The sequence below is a fragment of the Cydia amplana genome, chromosome 15, assembly GCF_948474715.1.
Source record: "Cydia amplana chromosome 15, ilCydAmpl1.1, whole genome shotgun sequence".
NCBI lineage: Eukaryota > Metazoa > Arthropoda > Insecta > Lepidoptera > Tortricidae > Cydia > Cydia amplana.
Genome location: NC_086083.1, coordinates 13,485,952 through 13,508,055, shown reverse-complemented (window position 1 = coordinate 13,508,055; position 22,104 = coordinate 13,485,952).

Below are 22,104 nucleotides of genomic sequence, written 5' to 3'. Positions count from 1 at the left end.
GTAGCTACTTCACAAGAAAATATTGATAAAGTGGAAAAACTTATATTGGAAGATGGTCGAGTGAAGGTAAAATCTATAGCACAAGTAACCAATCTCTCTATTGGTACCGTACATGATATTATACATGATTATCTTAATATGTCAAAAGTAAGTGCAAGATGGGTTCCGCGAATGCTGACTCGGCTTCAAAAAGACATGCGTGTAGCTTGTTGTTCCGATTTTATTGACCTGTGCGGTGAAAATCCTGATGAGGTGCTGCAAAGAATAGTTACTGGAGATGAAACCTGGGTTCATCATTATGACCCAGAGAGTAAACAAGAGTCCATGCAGTGGCACATTAAGGGTTCAGCTCATCCCAAGAAGTTCAAGGTCATCCCTTCAGCTGGCAAGGTCATGGCCACGATATTTTGGGATTGTGAAGGAGTATTACTAATCGATTATAAAGAAAAAGGTGTAAATATCACAGGACAGTACTACGCTAACATTCTACGTCAATTAAAGGATGTAATTAAAGAAAAGAGGCGAGGAAAGTTAACCAAAGGTATTCTGCTTCTGCATGACAACGCCCCCGTCCATACTGCTCATATGGCCAAGGCAGCTATTGTTGAATGTGGGTTTAAAACTGTTACTCACCCACCGTATAGTCCGGACTTAGCCCCCAGCGACTTCTTTTTGCTCCCCAATCTTAAAAAGGATCTGCGTGGAAATAAATTTTCTGACGATGAAGCATTGAAGGCGGCAGTGGAGGAGCATTTTTACACGAAAGATAAAAAATATTTTTACGAGGGATTAAAAAAAATAATTGATCGATCTTTTAAGTGTATGAACATAGGGGGGGAGTATATTGAAAAATAAAAATATCAAACTTTTCGTACTTGTTTGTTTTCATTCTCATACCGAGAATATTTTGAACACCCCTCGTACCATAGTGCATGACGTTTACTGACTGCTTAAAAACATTGCCATATGTAGTTTTTTAATTCGATGTCAAATTATTGCGCTGCAGACTTTCTTTGGTTTGTCTCTACCTTCTATGCGCGAAGGGTTATCGTCTCAGAAAATTTGAATTTCGCGCCCTTTTCTACTGACAAACTTGTTTGACCAGCCGGTAGTATTTGTATTGTATTGTATAGTGTATAGCCATACACTATACAATACAATACAAATACTATTGCGCACCTCATTACAGAAAACAATACAAATAATACAAAAAAGAACAGGTTAAACAACATTATATAAAAAAAAACTTAAACTCTACAGGGAAATTATAAGAATACAGTGGTATTACTACGAATTAAATCATTCATTCGTTGTCCTACTTGTGTACAAATAAATGTATGTCATTGGTTGGAACAAAGAGAACGAATGGTTTGGTTCCATTTCTTTCATTCGTTCTATGCCGGTTCGGAATAATCAACAAATTGCAAAATGTTGTTCATTCAATCAGTTTTGTTTGAGAATAGCGGCGAGCGAGACGTATATCGCTGTGTTGTGAATACCGTGCGTTCGCAGTTCTTGTAACAACGATAATAAAGATTTGGGTTTACTTGTATGATTTCTCAATATTTCAAATATCTGTGAGTGGCTATGATGACTATAGTTGAAAAATAAACAACACAAAAGTGATATAGACTAAAAACAACGGCTTATGTTTGTGTTTTTATTTTGTGTCGAGGCGAAACTATTGCTTTGAACTATAAAACGAGAAACGGAATTGTGACTGCTGTTAAAGCATAGTATGATACACACTGTAAGTACATGGTCTTTTATGAATTTTACATATAATTCTTTGTATACACAAAGAAACCTGTAGATCGTAAACCCCGCCCGGATTTTGGTCTCCAGCAAAGCGAGAACTACAAGTGCATTGGGAAAACAGTTCATATTCTTTACAATTCTTATAACTTAGTCTACCACTACAAGAGGCAATAAACAAAAACTATTTGACTACCCTTTAATTTTCAAAAACGTTCATCCAAATTGATTTAAAGCATATTTAAAGTAACCGTTACCGAAATAGGTATTATGTCCTAAATGGTAAGTAGTACCGAATTTAAGCCACATTCAAGTATTATTGTGACTCAAATAAAAAGAGAATTATAACATAAATACCCAATTTATTTGGATTATTTTTAAATAATGTTTATTTCTGCTCTAATTATACAGCACAACCGAGGTTTGAATACACGATTTTTAACCACCACACACATATTATAGGTTAATCAGTACCTAACCAGTGAGCTCATGATTCTAGTGTTATGTTATCGATGATTATATTTGATTGTATAATTGGAGAAACCAGTTGGAGTTGCACTGTTGCCAGCTGAACCTGTTTGTTTAATATACTTAACATAGGTACATAGAATAGATGTATCGTAACATAGATACATATATTTATTATTTGAGAGTAAACTTAGTCAGAAAAATTTGCATGCTTCTTCAAATGTCTCCAAAATTATTCTCCACTTATGTTAATCACTACATTTTTGCAAATAAATATATCTTTATCTTTTATCTTACTGAACTAGTGAAACTTAATTTAGCGCCACTTGCACCATCCCACTAACCTGGGGTTAACCAGCAAAACCGTTAACCCAGTGTCAAATTGTACTGGTAACCAAGGCTTACCCGGTTAACCCCTGGTTAGTGAATGGTGTAAGTAGCCCTTATTAATATAAACTGAATTATACATAGTCGGGCCTAGAATAGCTAACTCTATATGGCATAAATTTGCAATAATAAGGCCCACTGGCACCATCCCACTAATCCGGGGTCAAGTAGTTAAACCGATAACTCAGTGTCAAATTGTTCTGGTAACCATGGTAACTCCAGATTTAACCGGTTAACCACGGGTTAGTGGAATGGTGCAAGTGGGCCTAAAGTGTAGTAATGTCATCATGTCAAATTCCTAAGAAAATATGATGTTTATAATACTGTTTCACTTTGTTATGTTCAAGTTGGTACTTCAATCTTATTCATAGGTATTTATTTTATTTAGGTACATTTGTTGTAAGATTAGGTTGTTTATTTATAGTATGGACTTATGGAGTAAAATAATATATTTATTTTAAAAATTAATAATGTTTAATTATTTATGTACACAGTTGCATTCTACCTTTGGCCCCATTGTAACAATTTATTAAAATAATTTATATTTCTTATGAAACAACAACTAATTAAATAAATAATGTTTCTAATTTTAATATGCATTTTTACACAACATTAATTTTTAATTGTTCTTGAAACATGTCGATATTATAAGTAATAAAGTAAATATACCAATTTAAGTCATAAAAGACATAAACTTTTAAAAAACAGGTATTGAATTGATATGACATGACACAGGTGTCATGGCTGTCCTGAATTTAGGTCATTGACTGATAATGACAACACATGCTATGATAATTTTTTGAAATTCATTTTTATACCTAGATATTTTTTCTTGATTTCATTACTTAAGTTTTATAAAGTACACGTGATAAAAGTACCAGGTTAATAGTGACCTCAATTCCCACACAGTTGTTACTGAAACCGACGTCTCATTATACTGACCTTTCGGTTAGCAATTGAGAAAAAAATAGCCTGGGCGCCATTACACTTGTAACTACTTCATCTCCACTTCCTGATCACCATTGGCAATTGTCGAGAAATCAATTAACTTTTTCAACAACAATCGATTCACGTATCATGTTTTTTTTAATCGCTCGAAGCTTCATAAGATGAATGACATTGGTTTACAACAATTATTGCATCTATACTTGGTCAACCAGATCTTGACAGTAGAAAAAGGCGGCAAATTTGAAAAATATAGGCGCGAAGGGATATCGTCCCATAGAAATTTTTTATTTCGCGCCTTTTTCTACTGACAAGATTTGGTTGACCAGCTATACGAATAATGTAATACTGTAGGTATGATGGTAGTCCTTTGATGAGGGTCGACTTTGTAGTAAAATGACCTCTACGTGTTGGCTTTGTCAAGTTCAGTCCCAATGCTTAATTATTTACAACAGTGTTAAAGTGCTTAAAAGCATTCCACCCTTACTTAATCTTTAGTTGATGATGAAAGCTATAAAGGTTTCGTCATACAGGCGCGTTTTCCGGGCGGCGCGTGAGCGGGGCGCGCCGCTTTTACATATAAAAAGCTCATGTCCCGCCCGGAAAACGCGCCTGTGTGACGAAACCTTAAGGGCTCTTTCACATTTGACTCGCATCGCAGTCAGTGGCTTTTATCTGCCATAGTGTAAACGCTTTTTCTTGATACTTAGGCGGGTACCTACAAAACAAGCCGCCTCGCGATTAAATTGGCCCTCTAAGCAGTTCGGTCGGTGGAGACGTGCCTCGCCCGAGGCAATGCGGCCGAGTCACGTCCACACAGACCGAGCTGCTTCGCGCGGCAATTTCCTCGCGAGGCAGCTCGTTCTGTGTGGACACGCCTATTACCTACTGACTGGACGCTAACCATAACTAGTGAAAAGCTTGCCGTGAACTACACTCTAAGAACTATGTGCACTTGTCCTAATATTCTTATACAATAACTAGCGACTCGCCCCGGCTTCGCACGGGTTAACATATTATACATAAACCAGCCTCTTGAATCACTCTTATCTATTAAAAAAAAACCGCATCAAAATCCGTTGCGTAATTTAAAGATCTAAGCATACATAGGGATAGACAGGCAGCGGGAAGTGACTTTCATTAGGCTCATCACTACATAGTATAAAACAGTTTTCAAACTCAAATATCACTTGGAGCACTCCAAAAAAATTGTTTGTTACCCAACATTCCTCTTGGTTAAATAAATAACCAAGATGAATGTTGGATATAAGTTCTTATCTTATAAAGAATAGCTGACATTATAGATATAGGGTGGAGTCACAGCTATTATCATCGAGCCCCATTTTATACATCAGAAATCGCGCGTTAGTATGAAAATGCGTACGCATACTTTCAGCTTTCCCATGCGTACGCATCTTTATTAAACAACCGATACCGATTTCTCGTACCGCTCGATGCTGATAGACGCGATTCCACCGTACCTATGTATATTCTACGGTTATTGTTTATTTATAACAGCACATATTCAAAGGGACTTGTTTTTCTGATGAAACTATAAGTGTTTCTTACTCAGCTGTTGCCTTCTACCCATCGGGGTCGCACGAACGCTTATCGAGGCTGGATAGATTGGCGATTGTTTTAACGTATTTACTGCAAAGTAGAAATGATGACTTGCAGCTTAAGAAAGGATGATTTCATTTCAAATCAATGACATGCTAATAACAGGATTTAAAGTCAACTTCTAGAGTTGACAGAAAGAAGTAGAGACAAAACTGTTAGTTATACTACAGAAATCACAGAATAAATAATAGTACTAAGTACAGAAGACTCACTCTCTAACAAAACGCGTCTGTTACGATCAGCACAGATATGGCCGTTAGGTGGCGACAGCGCCACGCGCGGCTTATGGCTTTCCCCAAAATTGGGGCCGAACGGATGTACTTTTAGCTACCTGTAGCGAAGCGACGAAATCGCGGAGTGAGACACGCCTGCTTATACTTAATTACAAATAATTTCGCACGCACACATTTATCACTCAGCACTTTACTTGTAAGTTGTGTGAGTACGCGCGTAAATCGCCGTGCTATGAAACGACAGATTTGTTTAAGGCTTCGTCACACAGGCGCGTCTTCCGAGCGGGGCGTGAGCGGGGCGCGCCGCTTTTACATATAATACGCTCACGCTCCGCTCACGCGCCGCCCGGATACGCGCCTGTGTGATGGAACCTTTAGTGCCTCTACCTTTACCTATGTGTCCACTCTATGCTTCAATTGAAGGATAGCTTCTTTCTCCTGCCCAAACTATGTTAACAACTTCGACAAAGTTATTCCTTCATTTGACCTCCAACGAACAATTCTTGTAAATTAAAATGTTATAATGGTTCTCTAATTAGAACAACTGGTGTATGAATAATTCGGCTGTTTGAACCGCCTCATTATCTTTCACAATTAGCAACTCAAATTCCCAGGAATGTTAAAACCAGAATATCTTCGTATTATAAAACAGTGTCTTCTATCTTTTTCATAAAACGTTTTGGTCTAGTTTCGGCCGAAACCGAAACTTCGGTTGGGCACTACAGAAAATACGGTTTCGGCACTGCCGAAAGGCTCGGTAGTTTTTTGACCGAATCCAAACTTTCGGCCGTAACATGATTAAGGCACCTACGATTCAAACCGCTAGGTCCAAGCTGGACAGTCTGGTGTAAACGCCCTACAGCTGCCACGAAGTGTCGTGCATCAAGTCACGTAGTGCCTGCGGATATGCAACCCGGCCATCCTGACTCACGCCACGCGCCCGCACAGCCAGATGGACTCAGTATCTAACTTAGTTGCTAAATTAGCAATGTACTACAATTGCCATTTAGCTGCTTTCCGATTCCTTGCAATTAAAGCTGCCACGAAGTTATATTGCATCATGTATGCACGTAGTGTTCGCGGATATGGGTGCAACGGGCCATCATGACTAACACGGCTGCAGTCTAACGGACTTTTGAGACTGACAGACTTGCTAACTTAGCTCTAACTTTATTTGTACAGTTGGATCAAGCAGATTAGGTAGGATAATATAGCCAATCGAAACTTTAGTATTGGGGGTGTAAAGTAAAAGAGTTTTTAAACTTTAAAAACCATGTAGCATCAAATAAGCAGAAGTTAGACGATTTATCATGTCAAAAATTACAGAGAATTACAAAAAAAAATACAAAATCCACAAGCAAAATATTTTAATCGTTCCCTGAGTTCCCTGACTTTAACGTACATCGGTCTTAGTAACAACATAATACAACATTTGTTTAGTTCAAATCATCTCCGAATTTATAAGCAGAACATCCCATTTTTGACTTTATTTTACTTATCATATGTAAATAGCTCTCAAATGGTTTGTGGTTCCTAGCTAAAATTGTCGAGTAGTTCCTTTTCAAAAGTTTAAGAACCACTGGTCTAAGATATACATTGTACCGACAAGTCAGAAAGTGCAGTTAAGAAAGTAGTCCGTCACGAGTTGTCGTGCTAATAGCCAAGTTTATTCTCGCATACCTAGCAGTGCATGCTTGCGTTGACAGATAATCGAATCACACCGAAACCCGACCGGTGCACCGAATCCTATTACCTACGTTTTAATTCTCTACTCTGCGGTTATGTCACTTTGCGATCGGGTTTGACTTTATAACCTTACTAGCGAACCCGCCCCGGCGCACGGGTTAACAAATTATACATAAACCTTCCTCTTAAATCACTCTATCTATTAAAAAAAACGCATCAAAATCCGTTGCGTAGTTTTAAAGTTCTAAGCATACATAGGGACAGACAGACAGCGGGAAGCGACTCACAATCACAATTTATACATGTTTCTCACTTATCAGGCAAGTTTCGGCGTAAAAATCATTTTTCAGCCGTAGGTTCGGTTTCAGTCGAAACTAGAGCTAAACCGACCTTCGGTTTCAGAAAAGATCCGTTTCGGATATTAACAACCGAGAACATATGTGAGTTGTCCCCAGCGAATGCTTAAAACATCTTTCAAATTGTACCTGAGAGAGGCCTTATCATAATCACTGACACTAATAAATATAAATATATTTTTACTAAGAATTAGAGATACTGTCTTACGAAGAAGACATTCATAAGTGTGCCGATCTTGAAATGTTTATTTGTTATTCTAACTACAAATTATGAATTTCCAAGTATTCGCGTTAGTCGGAGCGGTTGCCAACCAGCATTAAAACGGGCATGGTTTATCTTTATACAGGTCAATGATTTCCGGACCGGAGTTGAACGACACCGGACTAAATTCGGCTTGACACACATTTGAGGATAACTTTTATATCATAACTTAAGTCATAACACAGACGCGGGCCTAACGACCCGAGATAATTATGCATGTTTATGTTTAGTATACATTAAGAAATATGCTTAAGAAGTGGAGACATAATATGTTAATGTTGAATTTTGTTTTTGGGTCATGTAGAAAGATGTTTTGTTTTTTCCCCCGAATGTTGTGTAAGTAGTTATTAATGAAGGTACTTTTGTGTAATTGTAATACATATGTTGACGGGTACCTATGCTTGAGCAGTTTGTTCCCCTGTCAAGTGTGGAATCTAAGTACTGAGCCGATTTTGAAATGATGAATGAAGTGTCAATCGATTTGTATTTACTATTTACCTCCTATGCATTACGATTTGCATTTAACAGCGTTAACAGCTATATTTTTAACCGTATTGAAAATCGGAGAAGGTTTTAAGAAAAGTCCGTAAACGATTTGTAGTTGTCAACATTTTACTTGTTCTATTACTTTTTGAAGATAACTGTGAAGATAGGTAAGTAGTCTTTTTAGGGTTCCGTACCCAAAGGGTAAAAACGGGACCCTATTACTAAGACTCCGCTGTCCGCCCGTCCGTCCGTCTGTCACCAGGCTGTATCTCACGAACCGTGATAGCTAGACAGTTGAAATTTTCTCACATTCTTTCATTTCATTTCATTTTTTTCTGTATGTATTTCTATTGCCGCTATAACAACAAATACTGAAAACAGAATAAAATACCTAAAGATTTAAGTAGGGCTCCCATACAACAAACGTGATTTTTGACCGAAGTTAAGCAACGTCGGGCGGGGTCAGTATACTTGGATGGGTGACCGTTTTTTTGCTTGTTTGCTCTATTTTTTGTTGATGGTGCGGAACCCTCCGTGCGCGAGTCCGACTCGCACTTTGCCGGTTTTTTAATCCTTGCTAAACGAATAAACGCTGAATTTGATTATTAACTTGTCATGGCTTATTATGAATTGAGTTCTAGTACGATATCTTTTTCGAATAATTTCACTTTCGTTTCAGTTACGACGTAAACGCTAGTAGGCGTGAATGCTGCTAATGTTAGATAATAACATGATTACATCACGTTTATTTATTATTTAGTTTGATTTGAAGATTTTTAATGTTAGGTAATATTTACAACGGATATAAAAGTTTATGTTGGCTGAATTGAATAGCCAAGTCAGGTAGTTCTGTTTGATATGGATAACTCTTGCTCCATCCTTACTTAGTAGACGAATGATTGGTTGCGAGCAAGAGTCAAATAAAATATACCTTTTCGGCAAACCGGATATATATATAGAATGCAATTTCTTGGATATCTGTAGGATATGCTTAACCCCTTAACTGCCTTATCCCGTATCCATCCCAGACAATTTGGACTCTAATGAACAGTTGATAGGTTATTAATTCAGTAGCACATTTTTGACAAGGGAGTTGGGTGGTTTAACGGTACTATAGTGATATATAGTAACCGCAACGTTGCCAATGCCATACATTCGTCGGACAAAGGATGTTACCACAGGGCAAAGGTATTGTTTCCAATCCGTCGCGCCTGGCATAAGATTAAGAAACTTCCGGTTGAATATAAACAAACATGGCCGACAGGAAGTGACCTCGAAGGACTTGCTGGTATGGCTCAACCTGGAACCAGTTATGCTGATCTGGTTATAAGTGTTGATTTATGTAATGTCGTTTAAGTCGTTTTACGATTTCAAGATGCCGATTCATAAATGTATTTTACCAGAAACGTGCTTCCTTTATGATAAAAAGGTTTTTTGGACAAATGGCGCCCATGTTTTATGATTCTGGCCTCGGATTTTTATTAAGAGATCTTTTTGACAGTTTTTACCGCAATCGGACAATAATGGAACCTGCTACAGTACAGCCCTACAATATTATACTGAAACTTATCATAATCTTGGTGTTATACTTTTTTACCATGACGGTTGTCCGCTCGGGAACCGATTCTAAAGAATTGGTGCTAGCACCTAGCACTAGATTTTACGAAAGCGACTGCCATCAGACCTTTTAACCCAGAGAGGAAACATGATATTGGGATTAGCCCGGTTTCTTCACGATATTTCCTTCATCAACAGTAAGATGGATAGCTAAATATCAAATAAAATTTCGTTTCGATTTAGTTTCAAAATCTCATGTCGCACAGCTCTTAACGCTAGGCAAAGAGTAAAGTACATAAGTATATACGCTAGGTTACCAAAACTAATTTAACCCCCACTGTTGTTATAAGTTTGCCTTTATACGTCTCCCAAGTGTGAAACTAAGCCAAAACATCTTAAAATACCAGCTATACATTTCCAAAGTTACAGAGACATGGTCTGAAACGTGAGTTCCACAAAACAAACTAATATTTGTAGCTGTGTTAATTGCTTTGAACACCACGAACACAAATCACATGTTTCGTTAAAACATTAGTTTACAAGCAGGCATTTGTGTTTAATAGATGTTAGTTTGGTGATAATGATAACCTTCGATTTGTGAAATTGCTTATTTATTTAAAGGGACCACTAAAGGGACCCACTGATCATCAGTCCGCCGCATGACATCAGCCTGTCAGTTGGAATAAAAAGTTGACAGTTCCGAACAACTGACAGGTCGATATCGTCCGGCGGACTGGTAGTCGCACTGCGCCCCTTAACGAAAGGCGCGTCAATTATATAATTCATATTTATTTCTCTGGTATCACAATATCAATGTTATTTCTGTCTTGTAGATAATTTCTATAGTTATAGTTATAGTAATAGTTATAGTAATTTATTTACTATAACTATTACTATAACTATAACTCTAGAAATTATCTATGAACTCTTTTCAGTTCTATTTTTTTTTAATTTAATGGCTGCTATATTAGACCTCGTCGCGTTCGTCCGATCGTGCCTCGCTTTCAATGGCGATTTTTATTTGTTTAACAGTTTATGGCGTAGGTGCTAAAATTTAAACGCCCGAATTAATGCCAGGGCCATTTCTTGTGTACACAGATTTTGTCAAAAGTTTTAATAAGCCTTTAATTTATGCAGATGAGCGTGTCTGACCGCGAGTCCATATTTAGGACATTTAGTCCAAACTCCAAGCTAAAAACAAACTGGGTATAATGTGCGTCCTAATGTTACACGGAATGGGCTTATACCTATGTCTTTAACCTATTATAAAAACTATCAGCAGGCCGTATAAATATTAAATTGTGATTATCGTTTATTTATCTAGACGCCATAATATATTCACCGTCAAATCCTTGATTTATCATACTGCTTAAAAATAAAAGCCACTGGGGCATTGAACTGAATAATATCTTAAAGAGCGAAAACATCCGGTTTTTATGTGCGTATAACCCATTTATATCACGACCTAGTCGCCCTTAGATTGGCTAATAATATTAACTACACATAATGAGCAAGTCATATGATCAAAGTTGCGACTCATGTGACCAAAAGGCTTACAATAGCAGACATAGCAGTACATATCTAGATTTTATTGATGCACTATCAGTTTGTTTAAACAGTTACCTACATACGTATACCTATACCTGCCTATGTGTACGTTACATATTATGGTCGGATAGTATTTTTCTAGTGTACATTTATTTTTATTTTACTGTGTTCGTGTGTCTGAGCCCTGAGGTAGGGTCATTGCACTAGTTTCCGTCCATGCTCTAGGTTTTGTCCACTGTCGAAATATCATTTTTATGTAGATAGATATATTGTTTAGATTAGACCCTACCTCAGGGCTCAGACACACAAACACAGTAAAATAAAAATAATTTTGCAGAAAAAACTACTCGTGCATCGTCTTGGATAACCTTAAATGCATAAGGCTGCCAACTTTTCCCTAGCCACGTGGCCTCGCGCTCAACAGCACATTTCTAAAACACGATTAATTCTGATATTATCGCTATTTATATAAAAAAAAGCAAGGTTTTATCCTCCTTTCCACAACTGCATCATATAGAAGGCAAAAATAAAACGTTGAAGAAATCATCGCCATTCAATTGCATCACCAGAGGGGCTACCGCGAAAACCGAAAATCGCAAATTGCGGGGATCTTTCTCTTTTACTCTGATGAAGGCGTAAATTAGAGTGACAGAGAAAAATGTCCGCAATTTGCGAACTTCGATTTTCGCGGTTATAGACCAGTTGGGAGAGATAGGTACGTTGGACCGCGGCCAAGAAGCCAAATTTTCGATTTGATATTGAGCGAGCTTTGAGGTGATTGTGTTATTATATAACAATGTCACCAGTCACATTTCTATATAGTTTCATAAAACTAATATAAAGTCCGCTTGGTAGAAAAAACCTATCTTACCGTTATCGCGCTAGTATTTAGAACCATAATTCCTTTGCCTTGATGTAACAAAACTATCGTCCAATTTACTCACAGACAAGACATCCTCCAGACTGAGCATAGTAGCGCTACCCCCTCTGCCACAAATGTACGGTAGTTTTACTCCATCTTCGAGTCAGTGTCTTTGTGTGACGTCCGTGTCTTTGAACGGACCAATCACGGCACGGGATTCGCTCACCTCGTCCCCCCGCACCCCCGTATTTTTGGCAGCATCGGTTTCATGAAATAATTGCTCTAAACTCCGTCTAGAGGATTCCTAGTCTTATGAATTTACTGCGCTGCGTTCATTTGTTTTTATTTCTCCTTCGCTTTTACGTCACTACAAAATATAGCGTTGGAAGACGTGATGTTGAAAATGTCGAAAATTATAGGCGTCTAATGCATTACGATAGATAGTAAAATAAGTCTGCCTTTTACTATATCTACGGAACCCTTTACAAACATGATCGTTACTTTCCCGGTTTACGAGGAACAGTTGCGAGCTAATATAGCTCACTGCACGGGGTCTTTTTTTGTCGCGCCGGGGGCTTACTATAAACATAGCCCTTGTTAGCCAGCCCTAGTAGCACGGTCGCATTTTTATCATTTATCACCATGCCTGTCACGTTCTAACAAGTATGTAAGTGCGAAAGTGACGGGCTTAGTGATAGTGGATAAAAATGGGTACCGTGCTGAGCCCGCTGCTCATAAATACATACAGTGTTATTACTACTACTTACTTGTTACTTGTTAAAAGTACCCTTTTCTGGGTAGGGGAACCATATGGGCGCGTCCGTGTGGCTGGGTAAACATAAATATGGTTTTTATGAAGGTCATTCAACTTAGGCCAATTTATGTTGTAATTAGCAGTTGCAGGGGATCCGAAGGTTGAGAAGTTTACTGTAACAGTTACTAAGGAAAGGGCCGGTTGTTCTTTCTAATATAAGTTTGTTGATTGATTGTCAAAGAGCCGTTTTTAACAATATTTGATTATATTTTGGTTGTTTGACAACTCCATTTCTTCAGGCAATCATTTGAGTACAAGCTGCCGCACTTCTCCCAGATAAAATGTCTTTCCTTTTTGATTTATCTACCTCTGAACAGAAAAGCCCAGGGGTATTCTTTACTGATAAAGGTTCCAACCTACTTTTGTAGTTTCGCCCCTGGGATTGGAAGCTGTATTGGTTGGGAACTCCAGATCTAAAGTGTCATTCAATAGAACTTACTAACTATATGTAAACAAAAGTTACTAGTAAATTGACATTCAGTGTCAATTTTAGAATGGTGGTTTGTTTACATAGTTAGCAAGTTCTATTGAATGACAGTTTAGTGTATCCTCTCACAGTAGCGGATTTCGCGGACTAAGCCATATAAAGGTATAATTTATGTAGGTACATAAAGGTATCATTTGAATGTCAACTACAGGTGCAGTTGTTTAGACATTACCTACGTATAACCTTGATAAAATATATGACGCGATTACGACGTTCAATCCGATAGCTGTAGTTGATATCCGAAATATCCGGATGTCAACTTAGAACTATTACTCTCATTGGGTTCAAGCCCTTCCCAAAGCAAAAGCCTAGCCCCCACTTCCCTCGTAAGAACCTTCATTTCATCGTCGATCTAATTTGCATACACACAAGGTTTGGAACACAGAACATATTAAAGAGGTTAGAATAGCTATCGCGCGCAGTTAATAGTATCGGAACCGGTGTCGCCGCTCGTTCCTCTCCAAATTTACTAACGCAACTCGCGCAACGATAGTAAAAACTAGCTAGCGCCTTGTGTGCGTGGTGAATGGATACGCCTCCTATAGACAGATTTGATGTCTGGCTTCTTAATCTGAACGTTATTGTGGCGCAAAAAGGCATGTTTACTTCGTTTTTCGGTCAGCGCGGGCGAGTAGCATGCGAGCGTTTGCTCAAAACCGCGGCAATACGTACCCTGCTCGCATCGCCATTCTAACCTTATTACTTGTTCTGTGGTTTGGAAGCTCTACCCACGCTTACCTATCCGGTAAGTTTTCGCTGATTTCGGTCATTAGATCCGAAAAGATATGGCATATTATGACACTCGTTTTAGTCCTTACCAATCGAGTATGACTAACCAAAGGATGATTCAAAGCTTAAGTAAGGCGCGGCAGACACTTGTTATTGCTTTAAATTTATTGTTCCGTTCTTCATTGGTTATATACGCATTGCTATTATGACTGAGAATTAGCTTCTTACATATACCTACTTAGTTTATTTTTAGCCTTGTTTTTTAAAATGGATACTTATTTGTTTACATTACAAGGATACAGTTAAGAATTAAAAAGAAGATAGTACGGCAGCCATTGATTTAAATTTTTGTCAATAAGGCAAAATCTAAGAATCTACGTTAAGAATTTACGTTTATGCAAAGTGCTTTTTTATTTCTTTGACCCTTACCCGTAAACAGTACGTTTACTTTGTTTTTGTCATTTATTTCTCTATTCTAGTTTTTCCTCTCACTATCAAACACAAATTCGCTTAACTAATATCACAGTATAATAAAGAGTACTAGCATACAGTATGGACGCTCCCTGCCTCCCGTTGAAAGTGCCGCCCACCCGCTGAGACCCGCTCTCGGTTACCTCACAGTTACCCTACAATGTCTTATCTCACTCACACAAGCATGGTACGCGTTCACCTACACGAGCTTAGGCTGTGTGCGTAGGAACGCGTTTGTTTCATACATTTGATCGCCAGTGTCCGAGGTGAATATTAAGGTTTTTTACTTAGAGAACTGACCATCAATAAAAGTTTTTGTGCTTTGACAAAATCTACAAATTCTCAATTCAAGTATGTTTTAATACGTACTTTTTATCTCAGAAGTTTAAAATCGAGACTCAATCACAATAAGGTCAATATCTAAGGCCCCGCATGACCGGAAGTGTCATTGTGTCACAATCACAACTGACAACAATATAGCTTATTGACACTTTTTCCACTTTGTCACGTGCCCGGCGTCCCCGTGATGACATTTAATCGAATAAGCCAGACGCGGCCTTTCAAGATTGAATTAATCAAGATCTGAGATGATGATTAGTAATTGATGGTTCTGTTGTCTGCTTTTATTGCGTCGCGAAGCTTTAATGGAATAACGTCGGTCCAAATTTGTAGGAATTGAAAAAATTACAAGGAAAAGCTGTCGTTTCCATTACCATTGTAGAAGCCTAGTGTCAGAAAGTTTTATTATTTGCTAAGTCCAATCTTGAACCGATTTCCGTTGTCCGATTGAGCTGAAATTTAGGATACTTACGTAACTCGGAGACAAGGTATCAATCTCTGGCGATGAAGACGAGAGTTGACCATAGAACTGCTATTCTGTAACTAAAAAAAACCCATATATCAAATTCAGGACCGTAAGGATACTCTTCCTGAGTTGTAGATGATTAATTATTTAAAGATAATTTCTATCAAATACAGTACTATTGAAAATGAAAACTCCGACAATGATGAGAAACTTTCTTAACTTTACTTGGGTGCAATTTTAAGAACCATAACGCCGCTATACTTACTCAACCTCGTATCTGCAACACTCATTTGATGACAAAAACACCCGTATTCCGAATGAAAGAAAAGCGACATTTCCATCAAATGATTGTTGCAGATATGAGGTTGAGTAAGTATAGCGACGATAAGAAAGTACTTTACCCTTACATCTAATCTTCATCCTATTTGAAAACTTTTTTAAGAGTTCACACAGACCAGCAATTGAAAAGTAAACAAACATTTTAACTAAGGCATCATAAAATCACGCGCAGCTAATCAACCCATCACGGGAGGCCTATTAGCATGCTGTTTGTATTGACGCTACCAAATGTTGATTATGAATATTATGATCGACATGTGATGCAATCGTTGAGATACCAACATGAATATTCGAAGCACGCTACAAGTGTGTGGTTAGAATTAGATAAGTAAACTAAAATTCGTAGGCGTGTATTTACATAATGAGATAACTCGTTATGAATTAACGTTACTTTTATTTTTATGGTTCTCCAACTTTTCTGCATTTCACGAAAAATAATAATAGAAATATTTTTGAATGTGATGTTATTGAACTTAGATTCTGATTTAGACTCGGCCCGCTGCCCGTATATTATAGAATATGAGTCGTTAAAATACCCGCCACTCCGCTGCTCTTTGGTATATACTTCCGTAGGTATAATAACATTCTATATATCTCCTCATACAAACTTGATATGTTTGGCTTGATTCATAATATTATTTACTTTTTAATGATAATGACTATTATAATTAAAATTTAAACCAATTCTCATTTTGCAAATGTCGTTGTAAAAAATATTATAAATACCACCAAAACGTGACAAGTGCAACATTTACGAGTACTTATTGTATGTTTTTTTGTGGCAATGCAGTAAAATTTGCATTATAAATTGAAATTACATTTTTACAGCTGTTATAAATAGATTCATTAGCTATGCGTGTACAATATAAAACTTATTGACACGCTTCGCTTCATATTGTCACGTTTCATTTTCATACACATGTTTTTCGCCTATTTACAACACTTCCAACACAATACAAACAAAACTTTTCACTTCCATTGTTTTAGTTAGTAAGACCTTGTTTCTACAAAGGTTTAGGAATTGACCGTTTATAACAGTGTGACGATGGTTCTGCAATGTTTGAGTTGTGTTGTAATAACTATAGTAAAAAACCGGCCAAGTGCGAGTCGGACTCGCGCACGGAGGGTTCCGCACCATCAACAAAAAATAGAGCAATACAAGCAAAAAAAACGGTCACCCATCCAAGTACTGACCCCGCCCGATGTGGCTTAACTTCGGTCAAAAATCACGTTTGTTGTATGGGAGCCCCACTTAAATCTTTATTTTATTCTGTTTTAGTATTTGTTGTTATAGCGGCAACAGAAATACATCTTCTGTGAAAATTTAACTGTCTAGCTATCACGGTTCGTGAGATACAGCCTGGTGACAGACGGACGCGGACGGACGGACAGCGGAGTCTTAGTAATAGGGTCCCGTTTTTACCCTTTGGGTACGGAACCCTAAAAAGGATAAAAAAAGTGCACGCATAAATGTTTTTTAATCAACAGCCGACAACTTTGTACTGGAAATCTACGTCGAAAAGTGACGCAAAATGATCGATAATCCTCTATCTGATAGAGTCTATCATATCTATTAAATTGTCGCTTTTCCGATCTACTCGTAGTTCTAGTTTCTATATACTTCAACATGTAGTAAACATTTGCATGTTCCACTAAGTATTTTATTTCCCCACAGAGCCTATAAGTGAATTCCCAATACTCAATAGTAGGTACCCGGCGACCCAGATCGCACGTACATCGCCAGTTACAGAGGTACTTGCCAAATAGGTCAGTGCAGTAAAAGATAGTCCGTTTTTAAAGTACTCAATTACACTCGAATCGAATTCGAGGGCTCTTGTAATGAATCAACGAATTATTTTATCAGTTGCAAGATTATTAAAATGTTAAAAGCTTACAGTCAAATCTCTGATACGTACGAGTATGTACTTGTATACGTACATACGTGTGTGTACTAACTGTAGGTGCCAAATTATTATTTTTTTAAACACAGACACAGACTGCGGAGAAAATTATAAAATCTCATATTTTTACTGAATCGGTGTATAAATCTTGGTTTTGATTGATTTTCATTTTAATTCTTCCAATTATACAAGACTATTTTATTATCATATCAGTCATACTTATGAGCTTATGACGTTTGAGAATAATCTCTTAATACGCCTTGTTGTTTACTTTCTCAGCTAAACATACATATCTGACACTTACTATTGTTTAAACTAGACCCCCATCAACCTATGTACAAGATTTAACACTTTTCACATGTATGTTAATGACACAGTTTCTTTATAAGAAATCGTAAAACTTTAGATTTTGGGTCTTGCGAGAACTATTTTTTTTTATGATTGTTTGTCCCGGTTACTATTACCGGTGACATATAATCGGCCTAATAAAAGAATATAAGCATGTTAGGTGCGCCGTAAAACGAAATGCTTGTTCTGATTTAACGTATCGTTAGTGTTATTTTTTTAGTTCTTTGTTTTGTATTCATTCTATGTACTATATTTATTGATATAAACCCTACTAAAATGTTATATTATTGCTTTGACCTCTAATTTAGTTTTAGAAGACTATTGTAGGAATGTATTTGGCGTACGTATGGATTTACGCTTATCAAGTTGACATAGACTTTTAAAGTCGGATTATCGAATCAGGCACAATACTAATCTGCTTTGATGTAAAGTACAATCGAATTTGCTTTAGAATGTATGAAAATAGTTGTAAATAGCGTGGGAATACAGGAGTACCTCAAGGATGCATTCTAGGCCACAACGTTAGTCCTAGATGATTATGTGAAAACAAATGAAGAGTTTGGCAGAGTATCGAGGAAGCTTCCTGATAAAGGATAGACCATTACTATTGTGCAGGATGCGGGCTGGATACACAATTAAAATTGACAAATAAAATACAAATTTGAATTTGAGACGCGATATCGAAGAGAACACCTTTTATCTCGCATTCGTCTGTAATCGAAAAAAATACTTAATGCACGTCTAGAAGTCTTTATAAAAAGTTATAATGCAAAGCCACTGCCTGTAATGTAACACATTCTCAATGAAATGCCAATTATGCATTTGCAGAGCGTGAAGGATTTACATTATTGTGATCGCCAAAGGTGTAAAATTTTACGAATTTGCATGAAAGTTGAGTATATCTTCTAAATGATTACAGATTTTTGCACTGATGTGTTAAATTCGTTACTAAAGATAATGTACCACTAAATTGTATAAGTGATTGCATTATTTGACCTAAATTCCAGGATTATAAATAGGTATTCAAGGAAATTATGCAGCGCTGCTGTATCACTCGAACGTATTGCAATAATTAACAGAATCGTACGCAGAAATCTGTAAACAGTTTTGGATCTTATCCCCTACCCACTAAGTGTTTGATAGAATATTAAGAGGCAACATTCAATGTAGACTTTAGAGTAATACAAAGTGTTTCTGACCGCCCATTTGTGCTTCTGCTGCTGTGTTATGTTACGCACGCAACGCAAGTGATGTACCGTCTCACATATAGTTTCATACATTGCAACCGCTGTGCTGTATACGCTTCTGGTGTGTCTCTACCAAAAGTGGTAGGGCTGTCAGACTTATTCGTTTGCTTTTAGAACTAATTACAGTTACTGGTTCGTGTTAGTTCAAATTCTGTTACAAAGTTATATCTGACGCAGGGTTTTATGGGGCGTTGTAATCTATATATATAAATGCAAGTGTCCTGACCAATGATCGGAATAGGTAGTGCCATTTGGGGTGAATGACCTCAAACATTGTACTTAACATGGATAAGACTCGGGATTCCAAGACTCTTATTTTTAGGGTTCCGTACCTCAAAAGGAAAAACGGAACCCTAATAGGATCACTCGTGCGTCTGTCTGTCCGTCCGTCTGTCACAGCCTATTTTCTCCGAAACTACTGGATAATTAAGTTGAAATTTGGCACACATTTGTAAGTTTGTGACCCAAAGATGGACGTGTAACGCAAATAAATGAATTTTAAATATGGAGGCCATTTTTGGGGGGTAAATGAGAAAATTATAGTTTCTCAAACTATATCGTGTCGTGTTACTAGGGCTTGCAATTCGAATATTCGAATATTCGAATTTGTCGAATATTCGACCTGTTTTGATATTCGAATATTCGGCCGCTCAGGTTTCGAATATTCGAATATTTTTTATTACTATAAAAAAATCTATGTCATCCGCTGTAGTTACAGTTTCTGTGTGTTTTACGGGTATTTACAGTGAATGAGGAACGGTAGGTACCCAAACACGAAGGAAATAATATTTTTACTGTATTCCCCTCGATAGACTTCGTGAATACAGTGAAACCTAACTCAATTTAAAAGAAAACGAAATCAAAAAGTATGTTATTTTTACGGTCCGTAAGTTTTAAGTTAAAGGGTCATTCTGTTTATTCAGTACAAGCGTACGTTAAGCGAATTTTTGAAGTCTAAACCTTGCCACTTATCGCAATTCTCAAATTTAATCATACCAAACCTGCCCAACGTGGTAATCTAACCATGCACCTTTAGCTGACGAATAATCCACCCAGTACTCAACTAACTTTTTCCCTTAAATATTCCAATATTATATAATTAGCCGACCATTAGGAATAATAACTTGCCGAAACAAATAAAGTCAATAAAGATTCAAAATACCATGAAATTAAAGGCCTTTTTACAGGCCTCTGAGTGATTACAAGTTAATTTAAATCGGAAAATAATTACCTACTAAAAAAAATATCTTACATACCTAGGTGTTTGGATGGTTAAAGTTATATTATTTCACGCAACGACGACGCATTTATAACAAGTTTTATCTAGAAATATTAAATACGTCTAATTTTGGCGTTTTACTTGTTTTTATAAATGTGGGCATCTTATAAATAGTAGGATGATAAAATCTAGTCAAATAAGTGGATTTCTGCCAAATATCCTTAGTTTTAGCAATATGTGAAAAAAGCTTTTGAATAAAATGATAATAAACCGATTTCTCGTTCCTTTTATTATTTTTTATAATATTCGAATAATTATTCGAATATTCGAATACGTCGTCAGAAAAAGTCGAATATTCGAATATCTGAAAGTTTCGAATATTTGCAAGCCCTACGTGTTACATATCAAATAAAAGAGCTCATTGTAAGGATTTCAAATATATTTTTTTTAAATAATTTTTGGCTTAATAGTTTAGCCGTTATTCAAGATAATAGTCCCCCCCCCCCTCCCTTATCTCCGAAAGTACTGATTCTAAAATTTTGAAAAAAATACACAAAATAGTTCCTTACCTACAGATGACAGGAAACCTATTAGAAATGTGCAATCAGCGTGAGTCGGACTTAATGTACGGAATCCTTGGAACGCGAGTCCGACTCGCACTTGGCCGGTTTTTTTCACAAAAATATTTCTTGGCATGTCTTTAATTGAAGTAGGTAATATGAAATCCCGGGGTGAAAAGGTATATCCATACTAAGCTTACGCACCGAAGTCCCGTGAAATGGCACTACCAATTCCGATCACTGGTCCTGACTGACTGACTGACTGACTGATTCATCAACGCAGAGCCGAAACTACAAAAGCTAGAAAGTTGAAATTTGCACACTAGGTTGCGTTTGTAAAGTGTATAAGAGATAAGAAGCGATTTTGAAAAATTCAACCCCTAAGGGGGTTAAAAAGGGGATGAAAGGTTGTATGGGGTTCAAGTTTTAGTTTAAGCTAGGAATTTGAAACTTTGTGAAAATGTATTATATTAAAAAACAAGAAAACTAATTTCAGCGTTTTAGAAAATTCATCCCCCAAGGTGGTGAAAAAGGGGTTGAAAGTTTGTATGGAGATCAAATATTTTTGTGAGTGTGGGACTTGAAACTTTGTATATGGGTATATTATTATAAGACAGAAAAAGTAATTTCAGCGTTTTTGAAATTTCATCCCCTAACAGGGTTAAAAAGGGGTTGAAAGTTTGAATTCATTACAAATGCTTTGAAACTTCTTAGAAAGGCATAATAGCCGATTACAAAAAAAGTAATTGCGACGTTTTAGGAAATTCAACCCCTAAGGGGATGAAACTTTGTCTTGGGGTGCAAATTTTATTTTAAGCTAGGACCTTGAAACTTTGCAAAAAGGTATTAAATTAAAAAACAAGAAAACTAATTTCAGCGTTTTTAAAAATTCATCCCCCGAGGTGGTGAAAAAGGGGTTGAAAGTTTGTACGGAGATCAAATATTATTGAGAGTGAGGGGCTTGAGTCTTTGTATAAAGCCATATTATTAAAACTTAAGAAAAGTAATTTTAGCGTTTT